This window comes from Triticum dicoccoides, chromosome 6A (genome assembly GCF_002162155.2).
Source record: "Triticum dicoccoides isolate Atlit2015 ecotype Zavitan chromosome 6A, WEW_v2.0, whole genome shotgun sequence".
Lineage (NCBI taxonomy): Eukaryota > Viridiplantae > Streptophyta > Magnoliopsida > Poales > Poaceae > Triticum > Triticum dicoccoides.
This window is the reverse complement of record NC_041390.1, coordinates 90,986,720-91,003,586: the sequence shown is the minus strand read 5'-3', so window position 1 is coordinate 91,003,586 and position 16,867 is coordinate 90,986,720. Positions and strand designations below refer to the sequence as shown.

The 16,867-nt window shown below is 45.8% G+C and overlaps 1 pseudogene; it reads right to left on the bottom strand.

Moving 5' to 3' along the window:
• The window catches only part of LOC119315694, a 33,984-nt pseudogene extending 21,536 nt beyond the window's left edge, over positions 1-12,448 (bottom strand).
• Positions 12,449-16,867: the final 4,419 nt, after the last annotated feature.

Sequence of the window (16,867 nt, the reverse complement as noted above, 5' to 3'; positions counted from 1 at the left end):
AATCCTATCAAGTGGTGAGCGACCCTCCCACTCGGGGGCTTAGCTGCAGTCCATTACTCGCCTAAGTATTTGAAAAATCCTACCGAGTGGTGAGCAACCCTCCCACTCGGGGGCTTAGCTGCAGTCCAGTACTCGCCTAAGTATTCCAAAATCCTACCGAGTGGTGAGCGACCCTCCCACTCGGGGGCTTAGCTGCAGTCCAGTACTCTCCTAAGTATTTGAAAATCCTACCGAGTGGTGGGCCAGCCTCCCACTCGGGGGCTTAGCTGCAGTCCAGTACTCGCCTAAGTACGAAACACGTCTCAATCCTCAAGGACGATGAGGTGCAGGTCGACTGCCACCTTCTCCTTGGGAGCTTCGCCAGAAATACAACATGCGCTCCATCCCACTCTGCAAGGACGACGAGGTGCAGGTCGACTGCTACCTTCTCCTTGGGAGCTTCGCCACAAATACAACGTGCGCTGCATCCCACTCTGCAAGGACGACGAGGTGTAGGTCGACTGCCACCTTCTCCTTGGGAGCTTCGCCACAAATACAACATGGGCTCCATCGCCGACCCGCAAGGACGACGAGGTGCAGGTCGACTGCTACCTTCTCCTTTGGAGTTGCGCCACAAATACAAAAGTTGTCTCGAGTGAAGAACGAGTTCCACTCGACGGAGGATTCATGAAGATAATCAACGATAAACCAAGTTCAGATAAATCCTAAAGGTTCTGGACCACAGATCGAAGTGCTCGGGCATTCAGCCCGAAAGAGTTTAACGGTTACAAAAACCACTCGGCATTCCGAGGCAAATTTAAGGTGGGGCATAAAAGTTTGTTCACTCCGCAGGAGGAGGACTGGCAGGCTCGACAAACTCGTCCAGGTCGACGCCGTCGGTGATCCGAGTGGCTGCAGCAATGAAAGTCTCCATAAAAGATCAGAAGTCATGCTTCTGGGTGTTGGCGACCTTGATTGCTGCCAGCTTATCTTGGCGCACCTCCTTGCAGTGGACACGAACCACATCAGCACCGCACTGGGCAGAAGATTTCTTCCACTCCTGCACTCGATCAGGGATCTTGTTAAGTCGAGTCATCTGGGACTCAAGATCATTCTGGAGCGTGGCCTCTGGCCAAAGTGCCGGGTCGATCCGTGACGTGGAGACCTTCAGTCGAGCCAAGTAGTCCACAACACCGTCAATGCGGGATTCCAGTCGGAGCAGATTCATGGCAGTTTCATCTTTCACGGGAGAATTGATTGGGTCCAAACCTGGCTTAATCCGCCCAGTCTCCTCCTCGAAGTTCTGGCAAAGCTCTGCATTCACGATCCAGGGATAAGCCAATTTTCATACGCTGAGTCGACACAAAAAAAAACATCAGTCGGAACAAAATGTGTACCTTCAAGCTTGATGAACAACTTCTTGGCAAGGCTCCTCAGATAGCTCTCCAGATCGTCCCTCCTACGAGCGATGCCTTCCATCTTCTCGTACAGGGTGAGATTGTCCTTCTTCAAGTGTGTGCACTCCTTGTTGGCTTTGTTCAGAGCAGATTTCATCTTGGTGTTCTCTTCTTCCAACTGGCCGACCGAAGCCAGTTTCTGTTCAGCCAGAGCGGTTCTGTCGTCAGCTTCCTTTTGAGCAGTAGCCAAATCCTGATCCTTCTTCGCCAGAGCTTCTCTTAGTTTCTCTACAAATAAATGGTGCTTGATTCAGAAAGAGCAGAAGGGTACTCAAGCCTAAGACAAACCAGTCGACAAACTCGTCTTACCATTGGCGTCATCCTTGGCCTTCTGCAGCTCTGTCTTGGCCAATTCCAAGTCAAGGTTCGGCTGGATCTGCTGTTTCTCCAAGTCAGCAAAGCGAGCTCCAAGATCACAAGATTTCTACAATCAGGGAGGAGAAGTTATTTTATAGCGAAAAACGACAAAGACAATAAATACTAAGACTACGGTCGACTGCCCGCAGTCCACCATAGTCTCGGGGACTACACCCAGTGGGTGCACTTTGCGTGCCCCCACCGGTTATGATCCCACTCGACCGGCCCGCCGGAGTCGAGTGCAGGGAGTAAAAAAAGGGGAGAGAAAGAAGAACTCAGACCATAGAACTCAGACCACAGTCGACTGCCAGCAGCTGACCGCGGTCTCGGGGACTACACCCAGTGGGTGCACTTTGCGTGCCCCCACCGGTTCTGATCCCACTCGACCAGACCGAGCAGAAGAGACAAACTACCAGTTCGGTTTACACTCGACGCGGCCAGACCACAGCGAGCGAAAGAATCAAAATACAAAGACTACAGTCGACTGCCCGCAGTCCATCGTAGTCTCAGGGACTACACCCAGTGGGTGCACTCAGCGTGCCCCCACTAGTTCAAAAATTCAATCAACGCACCCAGTGGGTGTACAGATGCAAAGATTTTCGGAAAGAGAGTCTTCAGATAGCATATCCTAACAGAACAAGCGGCAACCAACTAACCTGAACGTTGCTTTGGAGAGCCGAGCTGGTGTCGTAGGCGGCCTGACTGGTGTCCTGCACCGTCTTCATCTTCTCCATCATAATGCCCGTCTGGCGTATGGCTTCCTTGGCAGCATTCACTTCGTCCTCTGGGACATGATGGGTCGCAAAAACTGAAGGTGGGTCGACAGGGGCCTGAGCATTTGACGAAGAAGGCAAGGCACTCGACAATGGCACGACGAAGGTAACAGAACCCCAATTGGCATCACCAGCGTCCTGAACGACTGGTTCCGCCCTCGGCGTCGACTGTGACACCTTGCTTGTAGGAGCTTGCCTATTTTTCCTCATCAAAGGCCTCTCGGGCTCTTCATCATCATCATCGGGGAGGTCAATAATGTTAGGAGCTGTTCAAAGTTCAATCGCCAAAATCACATCACCCAATGGTACACATTGCAGTTGAGTCGACCAAATAAAGATAGAATGGCAGAAATCATACCCAGATTGGAAGTGACCACATCCTCCATTACCTCATCATCGTCCCTGTAAGCTGAGGTCTTGGAAGTAGCAGCGCTGCCAGTTCCAAAGTTCGTCCGGTTAAATCAAGAAAAAATAAACAGCACGGGGCGTCGAGTGAATACAAAGGGAGACACTCACGCAGAAGCGACGGGGATGTCAATCTTAATCTTCGGCAACGCCTTCCGAGGCTTCAGCTCTGCAACTTTGGGATGCTTTGACGCTTTTTCGGTCGGGGTTGGTGAAGAGGTCCGAGGACGCTTTGAAGACTGACCAGCCCGAGCAGTCGCCTTTTCACGGGCGCTCGGTCGTTCTTGGTCAAGCTTGGATCGCCTCTTCCTGCGAGGAGGCGACTCGACTTCTTCTTCGTCACTTGGGTCGTCGCTTTCTTCGTCCCCTTCACCGTCAGAAGTCCATTCGCCATTGTCACCGCCGCTCACCTCTCCTTCCAGATCTTGCTCTTGCTCTCCGTTGGGCATTGAATACATTTCGATAAGGGCCTGAAAGAAAGCAGGAAGAATAAAGTCAGTCGACACAGTATAGACAGTTGCGCGAGTGAATTCAGATTACAATCAAAGCTTAGAATCGGACCTTCTCTGGCACATGGGACTGGTCGAATGGAGGAACTCTCCTGGCTCCCCTGGGGTTGTCCTTGTTTCCGGTCATGCCCGGCAGGCACTTCTCCAGTGTGTCGTCATCGACCTCCTCCGGGTGAATCCGAGTGGAGTCGTCAAGACCCGAATACATCCACATCGGATGGTCTCGGGCTTGAAGAGGCTGGATGCGCCGCTGAAGGAAAACCTCCAAGAGATCCATACCGGTGACCCCGTCACGGATAAGCTGGACCACTCGTTCGACCAGCACCCTAACCCGCGCCTTCTCCTCAGGGAGCACCTTCAAAGAGGAGGGTTTCCTCACTCGGTCCATGGTAAAAAGAGGGAGGTCAGTCGACTGTCCTGGCGTCGACTGGTCTTTGCAGTAAAACCAGGTCGACTGCCATCCGCGAACTGAGTCGGGAAGAATCATGGCTGGAAAGGAACTTTTTCCTCTCATCTGAACACCAAGACCCCCACACATCTGAATCACTTGTGTTCTCTCGTCACTCGGATTGGCCTTTTTCACCGTTTGGGAACGACAGGTGAAAATGTGCTTGAAAAGACCCCAGTGAGGCCGACAACCCAGGAAATTCTCACACACGAAAGCAGCGAGATACACGATTGTGTTGGGAGTGAAGTGGTGGAGTTGTGCCCCAAAGAAATTCAGAAATCCCCGAAAGAAAGGGTGAGGAGGCAAGGAAAATCCACGGTCGACGTGGGTGGCAAGGAGAACGCGCTCACCCTCTCGAGGTTGCGGCTCGGATTCCTTCCCCGGAAGCCGCGCCGATCCATGGGGGATCAGCCCTCCTTCGGCTAGATCGTCGAGGTCTTCTTGGGTGATCGTCGAGCGGATCCAGTCGCCCTGGATCCAGCCCTTCGGCAGGCCGGCTCGCGAGGAAGATCCACCCCGACTGGTCGCCTTCCCCTTCGCCTTTGCCGTCACCTTCTTCGCCCACTCCAGAGCCGCCGTCTTCTCCTTCCCCATCGTCACCAGCGAGATGCGTACGGAGCGGTGGCGCTGGGGCGAGAGCGAGTGCGACGAAGAAGCCTGAAGAGGAGAAGAGAGAATGGGAACGCATTGTTCAAGAGACCTCGGTCCGACACCTTATATGAGGTCGCTTCCGAGTGGCTGACTGGTAGGCCCGGGCGGTCCTGTCAAATCCCGTAACAATCGCGCGCGCGATACATGGCGAAAAAGGTGGCGCGGGGATCGAGGCGGCTCCGCCCTATCCCATCCAATTACTGCGGCCTCCCCCGTCCCGCGCGCTTCCCAAAATTCGGATCCCGCGAAATCTGCGGGCAGCAGAACAACTTGTCAGACCGAAGATCTCCTCCACGCCGTCACTCGGAGCCTTTCAAGTAAAGAAACTCACTCGACAAAAAACTAAGAATGGATCAAGGCGACTGAAAAGGAAGTTGCTCTCATCACTCGGGTTCATTGATCTGAAACAAGATATGATCATGGCATGAAGAATGAGTCGGAGAAGTTCTCAACTCCTTCCCCACTCAAACCTCGATCCATTCGGGGGCTAATGATGAAGCTATGTACCTAGGGTAGGGTCACGGACCTGTCCCAGCTGCCCTACCCAAGGACATCTCAAGAAGAAATCACCTTTCAATCGACTTGGAGGTGTTCCACTCGGCAGACTCGAAGACACTCGACCAAGAAGCAATCACTCGACCAAGATCCAACCACTCGATGGCCAGGAGACCTAAAGGCACTCCGCACGCTAACGGTCGGTTATTAAGTAGCTTTTATGGTCATCATAGCACTTTATTAGGGGCATTACCAGTAACGCCCGACCTTAATGTATTTAAAACCCTGCACAACTGAGGGCCGGAGGGGTCCGACGAACTCTATATAAGCCACCCCCTCCTCAGTGTAAAGGGTTCGCACCCCTGTAATTCATACACGCATAATCTAGTCGACCGCCTCCGGGCTCCGAGACGCAGGGCTATTACTTCCTCCAAGAAGGGTCTGAACTCGTAAACCTCGTGTGCTTACAACTTCTCCATAGCTAAGATCTTGCCTCTCCATACCTACCCCCCTACATTACTGTCAGACTTAGAACCACGACAATGGGCATCCCCAAGCTTAGTCTCTTGCCACTCCTTGCTCCATAATCCATCAAATCTTTACCCAAAACTTGAAAACTTCACAACACAAAACTTAGAGTAGAAAATCTCATGAGCACCGTTAGTGAAAGAAAATAAAAGACCACTTCAAGGTACTGTAATGAACTCATTATTTATTTATATTGGTGTTATACCTACTGTATTCCAACTTCTCTATGGTTTATAAACTATTTTACTAGCCATAGATTCATCAAAATAAGCAAACAACACACGAAAAACAGAATCTGTCAAAAACAGAATAGTCTGTAGTAATATGTAGCTAGCGCAAGATCTGGAACCCCAAAAATTCTAAAATAAATTTCTGGACGTGAGGAATTTATCTATTAATTATCTTCAAAAAGAATTAACTAAATAGCACGTTCCAAATAAAAATGACAGCAGTTCTCGCGAGCGCTAAAGTTTCTGTTCAGCAAGTTCAACAAGACTTTCCCCAAGTCTTCCCAACGGTTCTACTTGGCACAAACACTAATTAAACACACAAAACACAACCAAAACAGAGGCTAGATAAATTATTTATTACTAAACAGGAGCAAAAAGCAAGGAATAAAAATAAAATTGGGTTGCCTCCCAACAAGCGCTATCGTTTAACGCCCCTAGCTAGGCATAACAAGCAAGAATAGATCTAGGTATTGCCATCTTTGATAGGCAATCCACAAGTGGCTCTCATAATAGATTCATAAGCTAATTTAATTTTCTTTATAGGAAAGTGTTCCATGCCTTTCTTTAATGGAAATTGAATCTAATATTTCCTTCCTTCATATCAATAATTGCACCAATCGTTCTAAGGAAAGTCTACCAAGAATAATAGGACATGAAGGATTGCAATCTATGTCAAGAACAATAAAATCTACAAGCACATAATTCCTATTTGCAACAATAAGAATATCATTAATTCTTCCCATAGGTTTCTTAATAGTGGAATCCACAAGGTGCAAGTTTAGAGAGCAATCATCAAAATCACGGAAACCTAACAAATCACACAAAGTCTTTGGAATCGTGGAAACACTAGCACCCAAACCACATAAAGCATAGCATTCATGATCTTTAATTTTAATTTTAATAGTTGGTTCCCACTCATTATAAAGTCTTCTAGGGATAGAAACTTCCAATTCAAGTTTTTCTTCATAAGATTGCATTAAGGCATCAACGATATGTTTAGAAAATGCTTTATTTTGACTATAAGCGCGAGGAGAATTTAGCACGGATTGCAACAAGGAAATACAATCAATCAAAGAGCAATTTTCATAGTTAAATTCCTTGAAATCCATAATAGTGGGTTTAGCAACATCTAGGGTTTTAATTTCTTCAATCCCACTTTTATCAATTTTAGCATCAAGATCAACAAATTCCGAATTCTTGGAACGCCTTCTAGGTAAAGGTGGATCATATCCAGTCACATCATTATGAAGATTCATATTTCAAAACAAAGATTCAATAGGGGACACATCAATAACTTTTAGATCTTCATCTTTATTTTCATAGGAACTAGAAGAACACGCTCTTATAAAGGCATATTTCTTAGCACGCATCCTAGCGATTCTTTCTTTGCACTCATCAATGGAAATTCTCATGGCTTTGAGAGACTCATTGATATCATGCTTAGGTGGAATAGATCTAAGTTTCAAAGAATCAACATCAAGAGCAATTCTATCAACATTCCTAGCCAAATCATCAATCTTAAGCAATTTTTCTTCAATCAAAGCATTAAAATTCTTTTGCGAAGTAATAAATTCTTTAATATTAGATTCAAAATCAGAGGGCATCTTATTATAATTTCCATAAGAATTGTTGTAGGAATTACCATAATTATTAGAGGGATTATTAGGATAAGGCCTAGGACTAAAATTTCCTCTATACGCGTTGTTACCAAAATTGTTCCTACCAACAAAATTCACATCCATAGATTCATTATTATTCTCAATCAAAGTAGACAAGGGCATATCATTAGGATCAGAAGAAACACTCTTATTAGCAAATAATTTCATAAGTTCATCCATCTTTCCACTCAAAACATTAATTTCTTCTATCGCATGCACCTTTTTATTAGTAGATCTTTCAGTGTGCCATTAAGAATAATTAACCATAATATTATCTAGGAGTTTAGTAGCTTCTCCTAAAGTGATTTCCATAAAAGTGCCTCCCGCGGCCGAATCTAAAAGATTTCTAGAAGCAAAATTCAATCCGGCATAAAAATTCTGAACAATCATCCACAAATTTAAACCATGAGTAGGTCAATTACGTATCATTAATTTCATTCTCTCCCAAGCTTGTGCAACATGTTCATGATCAAGTTGCTTAAAATTCATAATATCGTTTCTAAGAGAGATGATCTTAGCGGGAGGAAAATACTTAGAGATAAAATCATCTTTGCACTTATTCCATGAATCAATACTATTTTTAGGCAAAGACGAAAACCAAGCTTTAGCACACTCTCTAAGCGAAAAAGGAAATAGCTTCAATTTAACAATATCATTATCCACATCTTTCTTCTTTTGCATGTCACACAAATCAATGAAGCTATTTAGATGGGTAGCGGCATCTTCACTAGGAAGGCCGAAAAACGGATCTTTCATGACAAGATTCAGCAAAGCAGTATTAATTTCACAAGATTCAGCATCGGTAAGAGGAGCAATCAGAGTGCTAATAAAATCATTGTTGTTGGTATTGGTGAAGTCACACAATTTAGTATTATCTTGAGCCATCGTGACAAGCAAGCAAACAAAAAGCAAGCGGAAAAAAAGAGGCAAATAGAGAAAGAGAGGGAGGATAGAGAGAGAGGGCGAATAAAATGGCAAGGGTGAAGTGGGGGAGAGGGAAACGAGAGGCAAATGGCAAATAATGTAATGCGGTAGATAAGGGTATGTGATGGGTACTTGGTATGTTGACTTTTGCGTAGACCTCCCCGGCAACGACACCAGAAATCCTTCTTGCTACCTCTTGAGCACTGCGTTGGTTTTCCCCGAAGAGGAAGGGATGATGCAACAAAGTAGCGTAAGTATTTCCCTCAGTTTTTGAGAACCAAGGTATCAATCTAGTAGGAGGCTACGCGTGAGTCCCTCGTACCTGCACAAAACAAATAAATCCTCGCAACCAACGCAAATAGGGGTTGTCAATCCCTATAAGGCCACTTACGAGAGTGAGATTTGATAGATATGATAAGATAATATTTTTGGTATTTTTATGATAAAGATGCAATGTAAAATAAAGGCAAAGTAAATAGCAAAGGAAATAACTAAGTAGTAGGAGATTAATATGATAAAGATAGACCCGGGGGCCATAGGTTTCGCTAGTGGCTTCTCTCGAGAGCATAAGTATTCTACGGTGGGTGAACAAATTACTATTGAGCAATTGACAGAATTGAGCATAGTTATGAGAATATCTAGGTATGATCATGTATATAGGCATCACGTCCGAGACAAGTAGACCGACTCCTGCCTGCATCTACTACTATTACTCCACTCATCGACCGCTATCCAGCATGCATCTAGAGTATTAAGTTAAAAACAAAGTAACGCCTTAAGCAAGATGACATGATGTAGAGGGATAGACTCATGCAAAATGAAGAAAACCCCATCTTGTTATCCTCGATGGCAACAATACAATGCGTGCCTTGCTTCCCCTACTGTCACTGGGAAAGGACACCGCAAGATTGAACCCAAAGCTAAGCACTTGTCCCATTACAAGAAAGATCAATCTAGTAGGCCAAACCAAACTGATATTTCGAAGAGACTTGCAAAGATAACCAATCATACATAAAAGAATTCAGAGAAGGTTGAAATATTATTCATAGATAGACTTGATCATAAACCCACAATTCATCGGTCTCAACGAACACACCGCAAAAAGGAGATTACATCGAATAGTTCTCCACAAGAGAGGGGGAGAACATTGTATTGAGATCCAAAAAGAGAGAAGAAGCCATCTAGCTACTAACTATGGACCCGTAGGTCTGAGGTAAACTACTCACACTTCATCAGAGGGGCTATGGTGTTGATGTAGAAGCCCTCCGTGATCGATGCCCCCTCCGGCGGAGCTCCGGAACAGGCCCCAAGATGGGATCTCGTGGATACAGAAAGTTGCAGCGGTGGAATTAGGGTTTTGGCTCCGTATCTGATCGTTTGGGGGTACGTAGGTATATATAGGAGGAAGGAGTACGTCGGTGGAGCAACATGGGGCCCACGAGGGTGGAGGGCGCGTTGGGGGGGGGGGGGTAGGCGCGCCCCTACCTCATGGCCTCCTCTTTTCTTTCTTGATGTAGGGTCCAAGTCTCTGTGGTCTTGTTCGTTGAGAAAATCACGTTCCCGAAGGTTTCATTCTGTTTGGACTCCATTTGATAATCCTTTTTTCGAAACCCTAGAACGGGCAAAAACCAGCAATTCTGGGCTGGGCCTCCGGTTAATAGGTTAGTCCCAAAAATAATATAAAAGTGGATAATAAAGCCCAATAATGTCCAAAACAGTAGATAAGATAGCATGGAGCAATAAAAAATTATAGATACGTTGGAGATGTATCAATCCTATATGCATATTAATACCCCTATGATTATGAACATGAATATGCTTTGTGAGTAGTTACGTTTGTTCCTGAGGACATGGGAGAAGTCTTGCTATTAGTAGTCATGTGAATTTGGTATTGTTTCGATATTTTGATGAGATGTATGTTGTCACTCCTCTAGTGGTGTTATGTGAACGTCGACTACATGACACTTCACCATTATTTGGGCCTAGAGGAAGGCATTGAGAAGTATTAAGTAGATGATGGGTTGCTAGAGTGACAGAAGCTTAAACCCTAGTTTATGCGTTGCTTTGTAAGGGGTTAATTTGGATCCACATGTTTCATGCTATGGTTAGGTTTGCCTTAATACTTTTGTTGTAGTTGCGGATGCTTGCTATAGAGGTTAATCATAAGTGGGATACTTGTCCAAGTAAGGGCAGTACCCAAGCACCGGTCCACTCACATATCAAATTATCAAAGTACCGAACGCGAATCATATGATCGTGATGAAACCTAGCTTGACGATAATTCCCATGTGTCCTCGGGAGCGCTTTTCCCTATATAAGAGTTTGTCCAGGCTTGTCCTTTGCTACAAAAAGGATTGGGCCACCTTGCTGCACTTTATTTACTTTTGTTATTTGTTTCTCGTTACAAATTACCTTATCACAAAACTATCTGTTACCTATAATTTCAGTGCTTGCAGAGAATACCTTGCTGAAAACCGCTTATCATTTCCTTCTGCTCCTTGTTGGGTTCGACACTCTTACTTATCGGAAGGACTACGATAGATACCCTATACTTGTGGTTCATCAGTGTGTTACAGAACGAGTAAAGTGACTTGCCGATAACGAGATTGAACGAGGTATGGGATACCGACGATCGAATCTCGGGCAAGTAACATACCGATTAACAAAGGGAATTTTATACGGGATTGATTGAATCCACGACATCGTGGTTCATCCGATGAGATCATCGTTGAACATGTGGGAGCCAACATGGGTATCCAGATCCCGCTGTTGGTTATTGGCTGGAGAGATGTCTCGGTCATGTGTGCATGATTCCCGAACCCGTAGGGTCTACACACTTAAGGTTCAATGATGCTAGGGTTATAGGGAAAGTTTGTAAGTGGTTACCGAATGTTGTTCAGAGTCCCGGATGAGATCTCGGACATAACGAGGAGTTCCGGAATGGTCCGTAGACAAAGATTTATATATTGGAAGTCCTTATTCGGTCGCCGAAAGTGTTCGGGGGTTTATCAGTATTGTACCGGGACCACCGAAAGGGTTCCGGGGGTCCACCGAGAGGGTCCACCTTCCCCGGAGGGCCATATGGGCTGAATATGGAGGGGGACCAGCCCCTAGGTGGGCTGAGCGCGAAACCCCCTAGGGCACATGCGCCTAGGGTTTGGGGGAACCCTAAAGGGGGCACCCCCCTTGACTTGGGGGGCAAGCATCCCCCCTTGGCCGCTGCCCCCCTCTAGATCCATCTGGAGGGGGCCGGCCTCCCTCTCCCTTGCCCCTATAAATAGAGGGGAGGTGGGAGGGCAGCCGCACCACATCCAAGGCGCAGCCCTCCCCCTCCCCAACACCTCGTCCTCCTCCCACAACGCTTGGCGAAGCCCTGTCGGAGTACCATGCTGCTCCAACACCACAATGCCGTCGTGCTGCTGCTGGAGTTGTCTTCCCCAACCTCTCCCTCTCTCCTTGCTGGATCAAGGCGTGGGAGACGCCATCGAGCTGCATGCGTGTTGAACGCGGAGGTGTCGTTGTTCGGCACTTGGATCGGAATCAACCGCGATCTAAATCGCCACGAGTACGACTCCCTCATCCGCGTTCTTGTAACGCTTCCGTTTTGCGATCTTCAAGGTTATGAAGATACACTCCCCTCTCTCTCGTTGCTAGTCTCTCCATAGATTGATCTTGGCGATGCGTAGAAAATTTTAATTTTTGCAACGATCCCTAACAGTGGGTCTCTCAGATTGAGCAGAAGGTTGTCACTCTTCAAATCAAAGTGCACAATTTTTTTGCGTGCAGATATTCCATAGAGATTGCAATGGCCATTGCCACAAGCAGCCTTCTATGCTAATTCATCCTACAGATGAAAAAAATCCAAGATGAAATTGATGTTTGAACTAATTGAGTGTTGGTGTGTTTGAAACTTACTTCCCCTTTCCTTGCAGAACTTGTCGAAGGGAACCATCCTTGATGTATTCTGTTACTGTCGCAACAGAACCACTAGGTCCTTCAAGCACAACACCATAGAATGCTACCAATATGAGCATCCAGGTTCCTCTATTGGTTATTGACCGGAGACGTGTCTCGGTCATGTCTACATACTTCTCGAACCCGTAGGGTCCGCACGCTTAAAGTTCGGTGACAATCGTAATTAAGGTTTTTGTGTTTTGATGTACCGAAGGTTGTTCGGAGTCCCGGATGTGATCACGGATATGACGAGGAGTCTCGAAATGGTCGATACATAAAGATTGATATATTGGAAGCCTATATTTGGATATCAGAAACGTTCCGGGTGAAATCGAGAATTTACCGGAATACCAGGGGTTACTGGACCCCCCCCCCCGGGGGGGGGGTTAATGGGCCTACATGGGCCCTAACGGAGAAGAGGAGGGTTGGCCAGGGCTGGCCGTGTGCCCCCTCCCCCTAGTCCGAATAGGACAAGGAAGGGGGGGGGCGCCCCCCTTTCCTCTTTCCCCCTTCCCCTTTCCTTCTCCAACAAGGCAAGAGGGGGGAGTCCTACTCCCGGTGGGAGTAGGACTCCTCCAGGCGCACCCCTAGGGCCGGCCGCACCTCCCCTCTCCCTCCTTTATATACGGGGGCAAGGGGGCACCCCATGACAAACAAGTTGATCTTCGTGATCGTTCCTTAGCCGTGTGCGGTGCCCCTTTCCACCATATTCCACCTCAGTCATATCGTAGAGGTGCTTAGGCGAAGCCCTGCGACGGTAGAACATCATCACCATCATCACACCGTCGTGTTGACGAAACTCTCCCTCAACACTCGGCTGGATCGGAGCTCGAGGGACGTCACCGAGTTGAACGTGTGCAGAACTCGGAGGTGTCGTACGTTTGGTACTTGGATCGGTCGGATCAGGAAGACGTACGACTACTTCCTCTACGTTGTGTCAACGCTTCTGTTGCCGGTCTACGAGGGTACGTAGACAACACTCTCCCCTATTGTTGCTATGCGTTACCATGATCTTGCGTGTGCGTAGGAATTTTTTTGAAATTACTACGTTCTCCAACAGTGGTATCAGAGCCAGGTTTTATGCGTTGATGTTATGCACGAGTAGAACACAAGTGAGTTGTGGGCGATATAAGTCATACTGCTTACCAGCATGTCATACTTTGGTTCGGCGGTATTGTTGGATGAAGCGGCCCGGACCGACATTACGCGTACGCTTACGCGAGACTGGTTCTACCGACGTGCTTTGCACACAGGTGGCTGGCGGGTGTCAGTTTCTCCAACTTTAGTTGAACCGAGTGTGGCTATGCCCGGTCCTTGCGAAGGTTAAAACAGCACCAACTTGACAAACTATCGTTGTGGTTTTGATGCGTAGGTAAGGACGGTTCTTTCTAAGCCCGTAGCAACCACGTAAAACTTGCAACAACAAAGTAGAGGACGTCTAACTTGTTTTTGCAGGGCATGTTGTGATGTGATATGGTCAAGACATGATGCTAAATTTTATTGTATGAGATGATCATGTTTTGTAACTGAGTTATCAACAACTGGCAGGAGCCATATGGTTGTCGCTTTATTGTATGCAATGCAATCGCGCTGTAATGCTTTACTTTATCACTAAGCGATAGCGATAGTCGTGGAAGCATAAGATTGGCGAGACAACAACGATACTACGATGGAGATCAAGGTGTCACGCCGGTGACGATGGTGATCATAACGGTACTTCGGAGATGGAGATCACAAGTACAAGATGATGATGGCCATATCATATCACTTATATTGATTGCATGTGATGTTTATCTTTTATGCATCTTATCTTGCTTTGATTGATGGTAGCATTATAAGATGATCCCTCACTAAATTATCAAAGTATAAGTGTTCTCCCTGAGTATGCATCGTTGTGAAAGTTCTTCGTGCTGAGACACCACGTGATGATCGGGTGTGATAGGCTCTACGTTCAAATACAACGGGTGCAAAACAGTTGCACACGCGGAATACTCAGGTTAAAACTTGACGAGCCTAGCATATAACAGATATGGCCTCGGAACATGGAGACCGAAAGGTCGAGTGTGAATCATATAGTAGATATGATCAACATAGTGATGTTCACCATTGATACTACTCCATCTCACGTGATGATCGGACATGGTTTAGTTGATTTGGATCACGTGATCACTTAGAGGATTAGAGGGATATCTTTCTAAGTGGGAGTTCTTAAGTAATATGATTAATTGAACTTAAATTTATCATGAACTTAGTACCTGATAGTATATTTCTTGTTTATGTTTGATTGTAGATAGATGGCCTGTATTGTTGTTCCGTTGAATTTTAATGCGTTCCTTGAGAAAGCAAAGTTGAAAGATGATGGTAGCAATTACACGGACTGGGTCCATAACTTGAGGATTATCCTCATTGCTGCACAGAAGAATTACGTCCTGGAAGCACCGCTAAGTGCCAAGCCTGCTGCAGGAGCAACACCAGATGTTATGAACGTCTGGCAGAGCAAAGCTGATGACTACTCGATAGTTCAGTGTGCCATGCTTTACGACTTAGAACCGGGTCTTCAACGACGTTTTGAACGTCATGGAGCATATGAGATGTTTCAGGAGTTGAAGTTAATATTTCAAGCAAATGCCCAGATTGAGAGATATGAAGTCTCCAGTAAGTTCTATAGCTGCAAGATGGAGGAGAATAGTTCTGTCAGTGAACATATACTCAAAATGTCTGGGTATCATAATCACTTGACTCAACTGGGAGTTAATCTTCCTGTTGATAGTGTCATTGACAGAGTTCTTCAATCACTGCCACCAAGCTACAAAAGCTTCGTGATGAACTATAATATACAAGGGATGAATAAGACTATTCCCGAGCTCTTCGCGATGCTAAAAGCCACGGAGGTAGAAATCAAGAAGGAGCATCAAGTGTTGATGGTCAATAAGACCGCCAGTTTCAAGAAAAAGGGGAAAGGGAAGAAGAAGGGGAACTTCAAGAAGAACAGCAAACAAGTTGCTGCTCAGGAGAAGAAACCCAAGTCTGGACCTAAGCGTGAGACTGAGTGCTTCTACTACAAGCAAACTGGTCACTGGAAGCAGAACTGCCCCAAGTATTTGGCGGATAAGAAGGATGGCAAAGTGAACAAAGGTATATGTGATATACATGTTATTGATGTGTACCTTACTAATGCTCGCAGTAGCACCTGGGTATTTGATACTGGTTCTGTTGCTAAGATTTGCAACTCGAAACAGGGGCTACGGATTAAGCGAAGATTGGCTAAGGACGAGGTGACGATGCGTGTGGGAAATGGTTCCAAAGTCGATGTGATCGTGGTTGGCATGCTACCTCTACATCTACCTTCGGGATTAGTATTAGACCTAAATAATTGTTAGTTGGTGCCAGCGTTGAGCATGAACATTATATCTTGATCTTGTTTGATGCGAGACGGTTATTCATTTAAATCAGAGAATAATGGTTGTTCTATTTATATGAGTAATATATTTTATGGTCATGCACCCTTGAAGAGTGGTCTATTTTTTATGAATCTCGATAGTAGTGATACACATATTCATAATGTTGAAACCAAAAGATGTAGAGTTGATAATGATAGTGCAACTTATTTGTGGCACTGCAGTTTAGGTCATATCGATGTAAAGCGCATGAAGAAACTCCATACTGATGGACTTTTGGAACCACTTGATTATGAATCACTTGGTACTTGCGAACCGTGCCTCATGGGCAAGATGACTAAAACGTCGTTCTTCGGTACTATGGAGAGAGCAACAGATTTGTTGGAAATCATACATACAGATGTATGTGGTCCAATGAATGTTGAGGCTCGTGGCGGATATCGTTCTTTTGTCACCTTCACAGATGATTTAAGCAGATATGGGTATATCTACTTAATGAAGCATAAGTCTGAAACATTTGAAAAGTTCAAAGAATTTCAGAGTGAATTTGAAAATCATCGTAACAAGAAAATAAAGTTTCTACGATCTAATCGTGGAGGATAATATTTGAGTTACGAGTTTGGCCTACATTTGAAACAAAGCGAATAGTTTCGCAACTCACGCCACCCGGAACACCACAGCGTAATGGTGTGTCTGAACGTCGTAATCGTACTTTACTATATATGGTGCGATCTATGATGTCTCTTACAGATTTACCGCTATCGTTTTGGGGTTATGCTTTAGAGATGGCCGCATTCACGTTAAATAGGGCACCATCAAAATCTGTTGAGACGACGCCTTATGAACTGTGGTTTGGCAAGAAACCAAAGTTGTTGTTTCTGAAAGTTTGGGGCTGCGATGCTTATGTGAAAAAGCTTCAACCTGATAAGCTCGAACCCAAATCGGAGAAATGTGTCTTCATAGGATGCCCAAAGGAGACTGTTGGGTACACCTTCTATCACAGATCCGAAGGCAAGACTTTTGTTGCTAAATTTGGAGTTTTTCTAGAGAAGGAGTTTCTCTCAAAAGAAGTGAGTGGGAGGAAAGTAGAACTAGATGAGG